This window comes from Kogia breviceps, chromosome 10 (genome assembly GCF_026419965.1).
Source record: "Kogia breviceps isolate mKogBre1 chromosome 10, mKogBre1 haplotype 1, whole genome shotgun sequence".
NCBI classification, from domain to species: domain Eukaryota; kingdom Metazoa; phylum Chordata; class Mammalia; order Artiodactyla; family Physeteridae; genus Kogia; species Kogia breviceps.
This window is the reverse complement of record NC_081319.1, coordinates 68,727,429-68,743,180: the sequence shown is the minus strand read 5'-3', so window position 1 is coordinate 68,743,180 and position 15,752 is coordinate 68,727,429. Positions and strand designations below refer to the sequence as shown.

Below are 15,752 nucleotides of genomic sequence, written 5' to 3'. Positions count from 1 at the left end.
TCCCACATCAAAATAACCACTTAAGGGACAAGATGTGAGTCATTCACACTTTAATATAATAAGTTTACACAGCCAGCTTTCTGCCTGATGCCTAGCTGAGATCATGTCCATTTGGGGATGGGGGTGGAAATTAGGAGTGTTGATAGAAGAAGAAAGAGAAGAGAACAGGAAGTGGGAGAGGAAAGAGGTGCTCCTGAGAGAGGTGTCAAGAGTAAGGGACTTTGAACTGAGCCAAATGACTTGAATGGTACACCCCATAATGGGAACTGGGGACAGGCTTGAACTTGTAGTAACTAACACTCATGCCAGAATCCAGACAGTAACTAACCAGTGTTTGCCCGAGTTCCAGGAGGCATTCCAAGCACAGCATAAAGACCTGCCTATAGAGCCCTTGGCTGGGAAGTGGTCTGAATCCTCACCACCTAAAGTGTGGTCCATGGACCAGAAGCACTGGCGTCACATGGGAGTTCGTGAGAAATGCAGAATCTTGGGCCCACAAGACCTCCTAACTCAAAATCTTCGAGCAAGGTCTCCAGGAGACTGCTGAGAACATCAAGGTTGGAGAAGTTAGGCCCAGAGAGCCCTTGGAATTACCTGCTTCTAAGAGGACCTTGATGGGCAACAGGCAGGGGTACACCATGAAACAAGTAAGGGGGTTGCTGTGGGGCTGGTCCTGAGTTGCTTTCTAAAAGAAGGGGGGAGCAACAGGCCAATAAAACTAAGAAGTAAATTTGGGGCCCTGGACTTGGAATCCACTGCTGGGTTCGTGGTCACTTTGCCACTAACTTGCTGCATGATTTTGTACACGTGATTAGCCTCAGTTTCCCCTTCTGTCCTATGGAGCTGATACTATGTTTCCTTGCTGCCTTGGGGGGCTGCTGTGAAGCCCAAAGGAGCTCAGATGAGAAAGCATTTTGGAAACCATGAAACACTGGACAGGGTGCGTCACCGTGGCTGCTTCTGGTCGTCCTCATGAGATCCACAGAAGTGTGGCCTCACGGGCAGCAAAATTTACCTGCTTCCTTCCACAACCCTTCAGAGCTGGAATCTCAGGCTGCAAGGAGATGGCCAAACCAAGTTACCTGAGGGTGTTACTATCTGATAACCTTTTAATGTATCTGCCAGGATTTGGTTTTGAAGAAGACACTTGGAAATGAATATCAGGTACAGTCAAGTGGGGGTGGTCCTGGAATTCCCTGGTGGTCCAGTGGGTAGGACTCGTGCTTTCACTGCCAAGGGCCTGGGTTCGATTCCTGATCAGGGAAATAAGATTCCACAAGCTGCATGGCACAGCCAAAAAAAAGTGGGGGTGGTCCCAGGGCTCCCCAAATCTCACACCCACCCACCTGCCAGGGAGCAGTGGTTTCCCACCCTGACTGCACATAAGAATCACTGATGTCTGGACCACCAGAATGGCTAAAATAAAAGGACAGACAATACCAAGTGCTGGTGAGGATGCCGAGCAACCAGAACTCTGGAACACTGCTGGTGAGAATATAAAATGGTGCAGCCACTTTGGAAAACTATTCAGCAGGGACTTCCGTGGTGGCGCAGTGGTTAAGACTCCATGCTCCCAATGCAGGGGGCCTGGGTTCAATCCTTGGTCAGGAAACTAGATCCCACATGCATGCCACAACTAAGAGTTTGCATGCCACAACTAAGGAACCCGTGAGTCACAACTAAGGAGCCCGCCTGCCACAGCTAAGACCCCACACAACCAAATAAATAATTTTTTTTTTTTTTTTTTTTTGCGTTACGCAGGCCTCTCACTGTTGTGGCCTCTCCCTCTGCAGAGCAACAGGCTCTGGACACGCAGGCTCAGCGGCCATGGCTTACAGGCCCAGCTGCTCTGCGGCATGTGGGATCTTCCCGGACTGGGGCACGAACCCACGTCCCCTGCATCGGCAGGTGGACTCTCAACCACTGCGCCACCAGGGAAGCCCCCAAATAAATAATTTTTTAAAAAATAAGAAAGAAAAAGAAAACTATTTGGCAATATCTACTCAAGTTCACCAACCCTGCCACTCTCGAGTAGACACCCAACAGTAACGAGTGCACACGGCCACCGAAAGACATGTACACGAGGGACATCCCTGGCAGTCCAGTGATTAAGATTCCACACTTCCACTGCAGGGGGTGCGGGTTTGTTGGACCCCGGTCAGGGAACTAAGATCCCACATACCGCAGGGCGTGGCCAAAAAAAAAAAAAGGGCATGTACATGAAGGCGCACAGCAGTGGGATTCACATTAGCCCCCAAACAACCCAAATGTCCACCAATACATGAAAACCTAAATATTGATAAATTGTGTGCTGGGCTGTGTGCTGTGCCGCCCAGAAGCCCTACTTCAGGACAAAGGTATCCCCCAGCTGTGGGGCATATTTACTGTCGACAAGTCTCAGTCCCTCCCCAAGGACTGCCCTCCACCTTACAGCCCTGTCGCAGGGGAAGCTCGCATCCGATAACTGGTTGACACGGGCCTGGATCCCTGGATCGTTAATTCAGGACAACTCCGAAGCACCATCCCAGCCTCAGCGCCCCCCAGGCAATCAAGTGAGGCCGGTGCACCGTCGGTCCAACCCCTCCCTCTCTCTGGCCTGTCCTGCTTCCCTCCCCTCTTACAGCCAGAGCAAGATCCCATGACCCTCCCTCGCACAAATCATTTCAGAGTCTGTTTGCCCAGAACCGAACCTAGCCAGTAGCTCTAGGAAGCAGCCCCTGAACAGTGGGATGGAGCTGGGTCACCCACTGATGGCAGGCAGTGAGGACCACAGCTGGGGCAGAACTAGCAGCCTGCAAGTGGCAGCGATGAAGTTGCGAACACTTTTCCAGGTTGGACTCCAAGGGAGCGTGCTGAGGGGGCGGGGAATTTCTCTGGAGTTTGAGAGGCTAGGGGAGTCATAATTAATTATAAAGCCCAAGGAATGGGCCGGCTCTCGCTGGGGCTCTTATGCACTGAAGAAAGACAATTCTAAAAGGTTGAGAGTGATCAATCACTAATTTAAGGCCAAATGTGGAAGCCAAGGGCCTCCTTAGCTGCATATAAATTCTCCTCTCCTGCAGGTGGAGGGGAAGGAAAAGCTGAGGAGAAGGCACAGGGCTTAATTATAAGCAGAGGAGAATGTCAGAGAAGGTTGAAGTCTCAGCCAACAATGAGTCTGCGGCACCAAGGTCAGGCCCTGCTCCGGAAAGAGTGGGACTTGGAAGTGACCCCTCAGAGCACAGAACATGCCCTGCTTGAGGATGATGCTGAGGATCCTCCCTTAGAACTGCCCCCCTCCTCTCCTGGCCACCAGAGCAATAGCTAAAGTAAGTCAGACCTCAGCCGGCGGCTTGAAGGAGCCCTGCATTGGCAGAACCAGGAGAGCACAGGGGATGCGATCTAAGGGGCTGGATCAAGGTTGGGGGTGGGGATGTAGAGCCAGATAAGAGAGAGTTAATACCATAAACAAGCGACGGTGTTAGCACACTGCTTGGAGAAAGTGGTATCCCAGGGAGTTCCCTGGAGGTCCAGTGGTTAGGACTCCACGCTTCCATGGCCAAAGGCACGGGTTCGATCCCTGGTCGGGGAACTAAGATCCCGCATGTTGCACAGCGGGGCCAAAAATGAAGCGGTACAAGAAGTAGAAATGCCAGGGCTGCCATGTCAGACGGTGAAAGAGGGGTCAAAAGGCTCAGAGAAGTGAGAGTGTCAGGTGAATATGGCGTGTCAGGCTGGAAAACCCACCACATGTCCATCTTCTGCAGGACAGTCTGACCGACTCTCCATTTGCCAAAGCCATAGTAAAGTGCTGGTTGCGGGGCAGGGGGTGGGTGCCAGCAGCCTGACAAGCTCAGGGATGAGTGTCCTCTGAGGACCTGAGACTAGGAGCCGCTGTTACGGAACTGGGCACCCTGACAGCAACGGAGAGGACAGGATGCCCAAATAAGAAGCCAGGTGGCAACACCAGTAAGTGCAATTATCACAAATTTTGGCAAGGTCAGAGGGCAGTTGGGAGGGCCTGACATGCAGAGCTTTGGAAATGGTTACTAGAACCAGCAACCCTGGAGGCAAGCCAGATGGGCAGCCAACCAGGACACTGCCCACTCTCTGTAATCAAAAGACACCAAGGCCTGAGAATTCCCTGGCGGTCCAGTGGTTAGGACTCAGCGCTTTCACTGCAGAGGGTGCAGGTTCAATCCCTAGTGTGGGAACTAAGATCCTGCAAGCCTCGCGTTGTGGCCAATAAAAAAAAGAAAGAAAGAAAGAAACCAAGGCCTGATGATCTGGATCTGAGGGCTGCACCCCAATAAAAAGTCCTGATCCTTTGCCCAGTTTCCACACCTGAGCAAGGTTTCAGGTCCCACTGACTGAAGGAAAGCCAGGGCCCTGTGACCCCAGAACAAGTATATATGGTAATGATTCCACCAGGCCCTCCCCAGAGGGACTCACACAGCCATTCATTAGGGAAACCACCAGTGGAGAAAGAGGACTACCCAAATACCCAGGCATTTCAGGACTATTAGACACAGGGTCCAAACGGACATAGGTACCAGCAGCCCCGAAAGTCATCATGGGCCCTCGTTAGAATGGGAGCATATGGGGACCAGGTGATAAATGGATTTCTGGACCAGGTCTGGCTCCCAGGGAGTCCACTGGGTCTACCCTGTGTCCCTCTGTATTATGTGGGGGCAGTCACCTCACTGTCTGGGTCTGATGTCTGCCCTGCAGGTGAAGGGCTGCCCTAGGCGGAGAGGCTGGAAGAGTGGGATGTAGATTCACATCCTGAGATCCACGCTCCCCTATGAACACCCAGAGGAGTGTCCTTGGAACCCACCAGACCCTGTTCAAAATCCCAGTCCTGCCCCTTCCTGGCAAGTGACCCTTGATTTCCTCATCTGTAAAGCGGGGTGAGGGCACCTGCTCCTCACGGAGGCCGTGAGAACCACGGTGAAGACCAGTGTTTCACACCACCTCCTCCTCCGGAGCTCTCAGCTGAGGCTGTGACGATGAAGCTGAGAAAACAAGAGCCTAAAGAGAAAGGCCCACACTGACTGCCCCCCCCACTCCTCCCCACCCCCAGGCTCTGCCTCCCTCCCACTGGGCACCAGCCCCTGCCCCCAGCTCCCCAACTGCATCACCCCAACAATTCTCTCCTCTCCCCCACATGATTGGTTTTTCCCTCACATAGGGAAACTTTCCTATCAAGGGAGAAACGGTGGTTTTTCTATGACTAAAAAAAAAAGGTCTCTCCGCAGACTGCAAGCTGCTCTCAGCCCCTGCCCGGTGGGCCTGCTCCTTGGCTCCTAGAGGACATACCTGGGAAGGCTGTCCATCTGCCCTGTCTCCACCCCTTCCCGAAGCCCCTCCAATAGGGCTCTGGCCCCCACCATGCCAAAGCACCCCGTCCCTGTCTAATTCTCCTCCTGCCGTGCTCAGCGGCCACCCCATCGTTGGCCCTGAAACACGTGGCCCCTCAGCTTCTCTGACACCACGCCGCCACCTGGGTCACTCCTTGGTCTCTCCAACCTCTAAGCCTGCACACCCAGCCCGGGCCTGGGGCCCCTCGTCTTCCCCGTCTACACCTGCTCTCAAGGGGAGCTCATCTGGCCTGTGGCTTTAATACCTCACTCATATTTCCAGCCCCAACTCTGCCGCTGAATTCCAGCCTGTAAACCCAACCACCTGCTTAACGCCCCATTTGGATGTTGAACAGGTAGACACATCCCAACGGAACTCTCTATTGCTCTGGTCTTCGCCATCTCAGAAAAGGACACCACTGTTCACCCACATGCTCAAACCAAAGACCTAAGTTCCTTTCCTTCCCTCACCCCCATAGCCCCCACTGACTCTCCCTTCACCAGACCCAGAATCCAGCCACCCTGCAGCCCCCTGCCATGGACAGTGGGTCCGCACCACCATCGTCTCTCCCCTGGAGGATGTGTAGCTTCCTGAAAGGTTTCCCTACTTCCATCCTTGACCCTTCTGTCTGTTTGCGCGACAGTCATCTTTTTTAAATATAATTTTCACGTGTCACACCCCTGCTGAAACCCCCCAGTGACTCACCATTTCACTGAGAACAAGTTGCTCAGGCTTGCCAGGCCTACAGGCCAATGTGGAGTGTCCCAAGCTGTTTGTTTGTCTTCACCTCTGACCTCTCCCCCTACCCCCTCACTCTCCTCCTGGCAGTTTGTCCTTACTGTGTCCCTGACACAAATCAGGCTCTTCCCTGCCTCCGGGCCTTTGCATTTGCTGCTCTCTGTGCTGGGCTGCCCTTCCCCTGATATCCACAGGCTTATTTCCTGCCCTGTTTATGTCTCTGATCAATGTCCCTGACCCCCCACCTCATCTAAAACAGCCAGCCCACCCCATGGCTCCGTAGCCCCTTTCCCCTGTTCTATTTTTTCATTGTAACACTTAATCACTCCCTGATGTTACTTTTTAAAATTAACACTTTATTTTTCAGAGCAGTTTCAGGTTCACAGCAGAAGCGAGTAGAAAACAGAATTCCCACATAGCCCCCCCACCACACACACACATTTACTCCCCTACCCTCAACATCCCTCATCAGTGTGGTTCATTTGGTACAATCCATGAACCAACACTGACACATTATTATCAACCAAAGTCCATCCTGACATTAGAGTTCACTCTTGATGTTGTACAGTCTATGGATTTTGGCAAATGTATAAATGGCATGTATCCACCACTATAGTATCATACAGAACAGTTTCATTGCCCTAAAAATCCCTTGTGCTCCATCTAGTCCTCCCTCTCTCCAAACCCCTGGCAACCATGGCCTTTTTATTGTCTCTGAAGTTTTACCTTTTCCAGAATGTCAAATAATTGGAATCATACCGTAGGCAGCCTTTGCAGATTGGCTTCTTTCATTTAGTAATACATCTTTGAAGGTTCCTCCGTGTCTTTCACGGCTTGATAGCTCATTTCTTTTTATCATGGAATAGCATTCCATTGTCTGGGTGTACCACAGTTTATTTATCCATTCACCTATTGCAGGACATCCTGGTTGCTTCTAAGTTTTGGCAATTAAATTCCTTAATGTTCACAATACACAAGAGCAAGCTAAAGGCACTGATGAGTCCTGCAGTAAAGAAAATTCTTTACCTTGGTTGAATTTGCTTTTTCCCAAATTTGAGTATTGACAATGTGTCCAGATGCAGCTTCCCACCTCCTGGAGCTCATCCTAGGAGGACCCTTCTGGGCTGGGGCAGCCAAAGTAGGGTTTTCCTTGAAGGAGAGGAGCTGAGAGCAACAAAGCAGAGTGGGAGGCACCCAGGGAAAGGGAATGGTTGAGTTTGGGGGTTTGGAGGATGTGGGTTGGGCTGGAGTGAGGACCCCAAGAGAAGCTATGGGAACTAAACTGGGGACCTGACTCTGGTGCCCTGCAGCCACATGGCAGCTGGGTGCCCCTGAGCAGGCCACCTCCCTCCTCTGTGCCTCAGTGTCACTAAGATGAGGCCCTACTGCCCAGAACTGCTGAGGCTATAAGTGAGTCCTTAGGTTGGTTTCTAGAATTCAAAAAGCCTAATGCCTCCAACACCCAGACTGAGTCTCAAAGACCATTCCCCGTTAAAAGGATCCACAGGGAAAAGACAACCCACGGAAATGGGGAAAGAAATATTTGCAAATCACCTATCTGATAAGGGGCTAGGATCTAGACTACGTGAAGAACTCTACAAAGTCGACAATAAAAAGACAAATTACCCAATTTAAAAATGGGCAAGTCGGCGCGACCGGCTTGCCGTCTTAGAACCATGGCCCAGTTTGTCCGTAACCTCACAGAGAAGGCCCCGGCGCTGGTCAGCGCTGCTGTGACTTACTTGAAGCCTCGATTGGCCACATTTTGGCATTATGCCAAGGTTGAGCTGGTTCCTCCAACCCCTGCTGAGATCCCTACATCTATTCAGAGCTTGACAAAAATTATCAACAGTGCTCAAACTGGTAGCTTCAAACAGCTTACAGTTAAGGAAGCTCTACTGAATGGTTTGGTGGCCACTGAGGTGTGGATGTGGTTTTATGTTGGCGAGATCATAGGCAAGCGTGGCATCATTGGCTATAATGTTTGAAGACCAATCTTTGCTCTGTTATTTGGGCGTTCTTGAACCGTGTGTGAGCAGACTGCTATTTGAATAAAATAAGACAATGTGTCAAAAAAAATAAAATTCAATTAAAAAATAAAAATGGGGGCTTCCCTGGTGGCGCAGTGGTTGAGAGTCCGCCTGCCGATGCAGGGGACACTGGTTCGTGCCCCGGTCCGGGGGGATCCTGCGTGCCGCGGAGCGGCTGGGCCCGTGAGCCATGGCCGCTGGGCCTGCGCGTCCGGAGCCTGTGCTCCGCAGCGGGCGAGGCCGCAACAGTGAGAGGCCCGCGTACCACAAAAAAAAAAAAAAAAAAAATGGGCAAAGGATATGAAAAGACATTTTTCCAAAGAAGATACAAAAGGCCAATAAGCACAGGAAAAGATGCTCAATATTATTAGTCCTTAGACAAATGCAAATCAGACCCACAATAAGGGGGAATGTAAATGGTACAGTCTAGAGAACAGTCTGGCAGTTCCCCAAAAGATTAAACATAGAGTTATGAAATGATCCAACAATCCCACTCTTAGATATATATCCAAGAGAAATGAAAACATGTCTACACAAAAACTTGTACACTAGTGCTCACAGAAGCATTATTAATAATAACCAAAAAGTGAAAACAACTGAAATGTCCATCAATGAATGGATAAACAAAATGTATATCCATACAATGCAATATTATTTAGTCATAAAAAGGAATGAAGTACTGTTATATGCTACAAAAAATGGAAGAACCTTATAAACATTATGCTAAGTTAAAGGAGCCAGACACAAAAGATATGATTCCACTTATATAAAATATCCAGAACAGGCAAATTGATAGAGATAGAAAGTAGGTTAGTGGTTGAGGACGGGGGAACTGAGCAGTAACTGCTGATGGGCATGGGGTTTCTTTCTGGAGAAATGGAAATGTTCTGGAATTAGATAGCGGTGATGGTTGCACAACTTTGTGCGTGTGCTAAAAGCCACTGAATTATACATTGTGAAAATTATGGTATATGAATTATATCTCAATTTAAAACAAAACAACAAATATATATATATATATATATATATATATATATATATATATATATATATATATATATATATATCCAGCTCTTTGGAGAAATGGCTGATTGCAGCTCAGATGAGCCAGGAACATCTTCATTCCAGAAAGCAAGGACACTTCCAAAGTTGTGTGAATGGATGCCAGAGTCAACTTCAAGAGGCTTCCACTGGCCAAAGATGGGAAAATTTGAGCATCACTGAGAATAATGAGTCCAAGGACTGAAACTCATATGATTTATAAAAATCCATAATGATAATCAAAGTCAAAATCTAAAAAAAAAAAACCCAAAAAAGCCTGCTAATAACCAAATATCTGCAAGAATGTGGAGCACTGGGGACTTCCCTGGTGGCACAGTGGTTGAGAATCCACCTGCCAATGCAGGGGACACAGGTTCGAGCCCTGGTCTGGGAAGACACCACGTGCTGCAGAGCAACTAAGCCTGCGCGCCACAACTCCTGAGCCTGTGAGCCACAACTACTAAAGCCCGCACGCCTAGAGCCCTGGCTCTGCAACGAGAAGCCACTGCGGTGAGAAGACCGCACACTGCAACAAAGAGCAGCCCCTGTTCACCACAACTAGAGAAAGCCTGTATGAAGCAACAAAGACCCAATGCAGCCAAAAATAAATAAATAAAATTAAAAAAAAAAAAAATGTGGAGCACTGGGATCGTGCACACACTGCTTGCAGCTGGTACAACCACTTTGGAAAACAGTTTAGCATTATCTAGTAAGTTTGAAAATACACATTCCCCATGACCCAGCAATTCCACTCCTAGGAATACACCCTGCAGAATTGCATGCATGTATTTACCCAGAGTCATGGATAAGAATGTTCTGAGTAGCATTTTTCACAAAAGCCACAGTCAGAAAACAATCCTGATGTTTGTAAACAGTAAACTGGATAAGTAAATCATGACACATCTACATATCAGAACACTATGCAACGATAAAAAATGAAAGGACTGGGACTTCCCTGGTGGTCCAGCGGTTACTGTGCTCCCAATGCAGGGGGCCCAGGTTCAATCCCTGATTGGGGAACTAGATCCCATATGCATGCCGCAACTAACAGCCTGCACGCAGCAACTAAAAACATGCTGCAATGAAGATCCTGCATGCCGCAACTAAGACCCAGTGCAACCTAAATAAATAAATAAATAAATAATAAAAAACAAACCAAACAAAACAAAAGGACTACCCCTACAAAGAATGATGTAGATGCATGGTAAAAAGAAAATGCTGATTGAAAACAACAACAAAAAAAGACATAAAAGAATACATAATTCCATTAATTAAAATTCAAAAAGAGACAGAAAGAACTATTTGGTTTTAGATGCGGACGTGGTAAAACCAAAAACAAAGCAGATAATAACCCCAACTATTTAGAATGGAGGGTCCCTCCAGGGAGAGAGAGGGGCTTGTGGTGTGGAAGGGTCCGTGGGGGTCTTTTGAAGCGGTAGCAATTCTCTATTTTTGACCTAAATGGTGGCGACATGGGTGTTGGCTTTATATTAACTTGTTAAAATGTATAACCTATTTTATATACTTTTATATTTTAAAACTAGGACTATTACTCACTGGTCACCTTTGGAGGTTGCTAAAGCACCAACTCATTTCTCTAAAAAATGATAAAGGGAAAGAATCAAGACTTTATCCTACTGTATATGCCATATTCCAGAATAACAAAATAGGTAAAGAGGGAAATTTCTTTATAGAAGTCTAGCAAACAAAATGATCAAATTAGAAAACTCACCATCTGGTGGGAAGAAAAATGTGCTGGAAACCTGACGTTAACTTGCAGCGAAGGTGGGAGGGCCACGGCTCTCAGGGCTACCCCTGTCTTCCAGCCCCTGCGTCCCCCCTGCTGACCGCAGCCACCGCGGCCAGGCTGTGAGAAGACTAACGGCTCCAATGGCCATGCCAACAGGGAGACAGGCTTATCTGCATGCGCTTTCTATGCTATTTTGTTTCCAAAGTTTGCACAAATATTCCCAGAATTCTGCCAAAGGGGGCGGGAGGGGGGTGCGGCAGACACCTCCTTAGCATGGCCCCTGGAGGAAGCCTCCAGGCCTGAAGTAAAGGACAGAGGCCCAGCCATCACGGCCCAGTGCAGCTGAGCAATGGTTCAGAGCAGCCTGGTGGTGGGGCAGTCGGGGGGTCCTAGGAGGAGCAGGGGGGCTCAGGGACCGGGAGTTGATGCAAGCTAGGGTGCCCACCCCCATTCGACTGCTTCGTAAATCCCCATCACCAAGGCAGCCTGAGGGGCACTCCCCACACCTCAACCCCTCCGGTGGAAATGTCGTGACTTGATTTCTCCCTGCTGGGCTTGTCTTGGCCCTGCTTGGGGAGTGGTGAGAAGGGAAGGAAGCCCCACTGTGATTTGCCACCCTGCCCCTGTGGCCCTGTCCAGGGGCACCTGAGCCAGCTTTGCAGCTTACCAGGCCAGCTGGTGTGAGGGAGGAGGAGCCCCCAATGCCCGGGCCCAGCTGGGGCTGTCTGAAGGGCCACCCAGTCAGTCGGGGCCAGTGACAAAGGTGCTGGGAACGGGGGCAGAGGCAGGGATCCTGGGCCTTGTATGGTGGGGAGGCCTCCCATCAGAAGTGCCCCAGCTGGAGCAGGGCCAAGTGGGGCAGGTGAGATGGCAGCTGGTCACCTTACACTCGGAGAGCAGGCGGCGGTGGCAGCCTGGTGTCCGATGGAGCTGCTGATAGAGGTGACACCAGATATCCTGCTGTAGGTGGGGCCATGGGAGGGAAGGCAGGAGTGGAAAGAGCCCTGTTCAGAGGGCTCTATAACACACTCATGGAGGGACCTGGACCAGGAGCCTTAGGCCCCTCTGCAGCCTCAACTTACCCATCTGAAAACGGGGTGCTGGGAAGGTGAAGCGAGCTCATCAACACAAAGAGCCTTACACAGTGCCCAGCGCATAGTAAGTGCTCAACAAGCATCACATGCTGTCATTATGGAAGCTGGGGCTGCTGAGGGCTCAACAGGGGTAAGCAGTGGGGCAGAGGGGCGGTCAGTGCTGGCATATCCAGAGTGAAAGCTCCAGGGGGCAAGGACAAGGTGGGTTTCATTCACCACTGAATGGCTGGTGCCCAGTTCAGCCTGGGCACACAGCACTCAATACATATTTGCTGAATGAATGCATGAGAGTAAAACAATGATCCAGTAGCCACTAAGACAATTTATCAACTAATCAGGGGATCCCAAGTAAGAATGAACTGAATCCCAGGTCTGCCCCGTTCCTGGCTGTCCAACCCCAGGCTAGTCATCCCTGCTCCCTACCTCAGCTTCCGCATCTATCAAATAGGAATAATGCTAATTAATAAATACCTTCCTCATAGGCTAATGGCAGGGCTCAAAGCAGAAAATGGATATGAAGGTGGAGGAGGTACTGTCAGCACCCTTTTATCATATGGGGTACCATCCCCAAGCTGCTGGAGGTGGCTCACAGATGCCCCCTTCTCCTGAGAGCTATTATTTTTTTATTGAAGTAGAGTTGATTTACAATATTAGTTTCAGGTGTACAGCATAGTGATTCAGTATTTGTATAGTTTATACCCCATTAAAAGACATTATAAGATAATGGCTGTAATTCTGTGTTATATAATATATTCTTGTTGCTTATCTATTTTAAACATAGTAGTTTGTATCTCTTAATCCCATGCCCTTATCTTGCCTCTCCCCCTTCCCTGTCCCCACTGGTAACCACTAGTTTGTTTTCTATATCTGTGAGTCTGTTTCTGTATACATTTGTTTGTATTATTTTTTAGATTCCACATATAAGTGATATTACACAATATTTGTCTTTCTTTCTGACTTTATTTCACAAAGCATAATATTCTCTAGGCTCATCCACGTGGCTGCAAATGGCAGAATTTCATTCTTTTTTATGGCTGAGTAATATTGCATTGTGTGTGTGTGTGTGTGTGTGTGTGTGTGTGTGTGTGTGTGTATACACCACATCTTCTTTACCCATTTGTCTGTTGATAGGTACCTTGGTTGCTTCCATATCTTGGCTATGGTAAATAATACTTCTATGATCATTGGGGTGCATGTATCTTTTCAAATTAGTGTTTTGACCACGGCTTATAGGTGAGCAGCCTCACCTAGAGGTCCCTGGGAGGTTATGCCCTCCCCCAGGCCTGACAAGAGGGTACAAAGGCCTGTCCCCTTGCCTCAAGGAAGGCCAACCCTGCACTTGCTGCTCCCACTCCAGAGCTCCCTGTGGGATCAGAGCTAGACTTAGCTGAAAGCACATCTTTCTCCAGCTCCTTCCTAGCCCCATCAGGTGCCCTCTCTCCCTCCCGTGTGCATGCCTGAAGGAAACCAGTGACCCAGGAATCTCTGTCTTAGGTATGGCTTCCAAGGAATCTGACCTAAGACAGGAAGTATTCTGTAAACTATTAAGTACCACGCGCAAGTATGGGGTTGTTTTATTTTCCAGGAAATGCTGGAAGGAGAGGAGCTGACAGGGAGGGATCTAAGTGGCAGAGGAGGTCAGCTCTGTGGGCAGAGACGTGCCCCCCTGCCCTCATGGGACTCACAGGCAGGTAGGGGAGACAGACCAGAAACTAACGAGACTAACACGAGGGATGCATAAGTGCTATGATGGAAAACAGAGCAGGGTCAGGGGATGGAGAATAACAGGGGCTGTTTTAGATGAGGTGCTTTGGGAAGGCCTCTCTGAGGAGATGACATGTGCAGGGATGTGCCATGTGGACCTCTGAGGCCAGGCACAGGGAAGAGCAGTGCAAAGGCCCTGAGGCAGGAGGATATTTGATATGCCCAAGAAATGGCTAGGAGCCCAGTGAAGAGGGAATGGCATGAGATGAGGTCAGAGGTACTAGACAGCCAGATTACACAGGGCCTTGTAGGACCTGTTATAGGACTTTAGGTTTTATTCCAAATAAGAGGGAGTCATTGAAGTTTTGAGCAGAGGAGGGATATGATCACATTTAGGTTTTATAAGGATCTCTTTGGCTGCTGGGGCAAGGAGGGTGCAGGGAGACCAGCTAGAGGCTGCTGCAATGATCCAGGAGAGAAATGGTGGGGGCTTAGAGGGAGGGCAGCAGTGTAGGTGGTGAGAAGTGGTGGGATTCTGGGTGTCTTGAAGATAGAGCTGGAGGATTTATGGATGACTGCAAAAGGAGGGGTCAGAAGAAGGATGAACCCAGCTACCAATTTACAGAGGGGACAGAGGAACATGTTAAACTACACCATGGGGATGCAATCCACAAAATCCAGACTGTGGGAAATCCTATGAGACAAACAACCTGGCTTCTCCAACAGATAAATTGCCAAGGACAAAGAAAAGGATGGAGGGGGAAATGTATGGATTAATAGAGACTAAGACTTATGAACCAATCAAAATGTGTGTGGACCTGATTTGGATCTTGAGTCAAACTAGATGTAAAAAAAGACATGTCTGTGACAACTAGGAATGTGACTGCTGAGTGGATATTTGATGATATAAAGAAATGGTTTCTTCTTAGGTGTGATGATGGTATTGTGATCATGTTAGGAAAAGTCCTCATCATTTAGAGATACATCTTGATATACTTATGATGAAATGATGTCTGGGATTTGAATTATTCCAGGGTGGGGGGTACAAGACTGGCCATGAGTTGATAGCATTTGAAGCTGAGTGGTAGGTACATGATGGTTTATTATACTATTCCCTCTGCTTTTGTAAATGCTTATATTTTTCCATGATAAAAAGTTTAAAAATAAAAGAGGAGGAAACCAAGTCCAAGGGGGGGTGTTGAATGTCCCAAGGCCCCTCTGTATGTTAGTGTCAGGTATAGGACCTCATCCTGGGCCTCCTGACACCCAGCCCTTGCTCCTGCCCCACCTTAGCTGTCTCTCCTCTCGGGAGGCCAGTCAAGGCTGGACCCAAGCAGGCCAGGGATAGGGTGTGTGGCCCCAGAGAAGGCCCATGTGGGGCAGAGTGGGCCTGGGGATGCTGGGCCTCTGCCAGGCCCTGCAAGGAGCAGGGAGAGCCCTGGGCCACCTGCCCCAGCCAGGCCAGTGAGGCCGATCATCTAAACTATCCAGCACCTGCCCCACCAGCCCCATCTCCCACTTCTTCCTTTGGGTTCCTGTGCTGATTCCTCCCCTGCCCCAGGGTCCACCGCTCTGGATCTACCATCTTTTCCCTCCAGATCTACTCCTGCCGAAGACCTGCCATGATCAATCACCCCCAGCCTTAGGGAGCAGGGCCTGCCAAGGACTCTCTTCTCTGAGAGTGGTCATCTCCACTCCCTAACGAGAAGGGCTGTGGCCTCCAGGTTAAGAGCACCGCCTCTGGATCCAGACTGCATGGGTGTGAATCCTGCCTCAGCCACTTACTTGCCAGCCAGTGTGACCTCAGCCAAGTCACTTAACCTCAGTTTCCACATCTGTAAAACGGGATAACCTCATAAAGTTACTGAGATGACTAAATGAGTTAATAAACATGAATAAATAGAACAGTGCCTGGCACAGGTCAGAGGATCTCAGCCCTCTCAGGCCCCCTGGCACTGCTGTCCAGGGCCTGCCTCCCTTCTCTGTGCCCTCCTGATACCCACATTTAACTCCTTTCCCATCCCACCAGGTTTCATCCACCCCAGGATTGGAAGG

General features: G+C 49.3%; 1 protein-coding gene and 1 pseudogene across 1 annotated transcript in view; one reads left to right on the top strand and one right to left on the bottom strand.

Annotated features, from left to right (window-relative positions):
* The window catches only part of PACSIN1 (protein kinase C and casein kinase substrate in neurons 1), a 64,473-nt gene that overhangs the window by 41,041 nt on the left and 7,680 nt on the right, over window positions 1-15,752 (bottom strand). The gene's annotated exons all lie outside the window — the stretch shown is intronic.
* LOC131763824 (ATP synthase subunit g, mitochondrial pseudogene) lies at window positions 7,754-8,144 on the top strand (annotated as a pseudogene).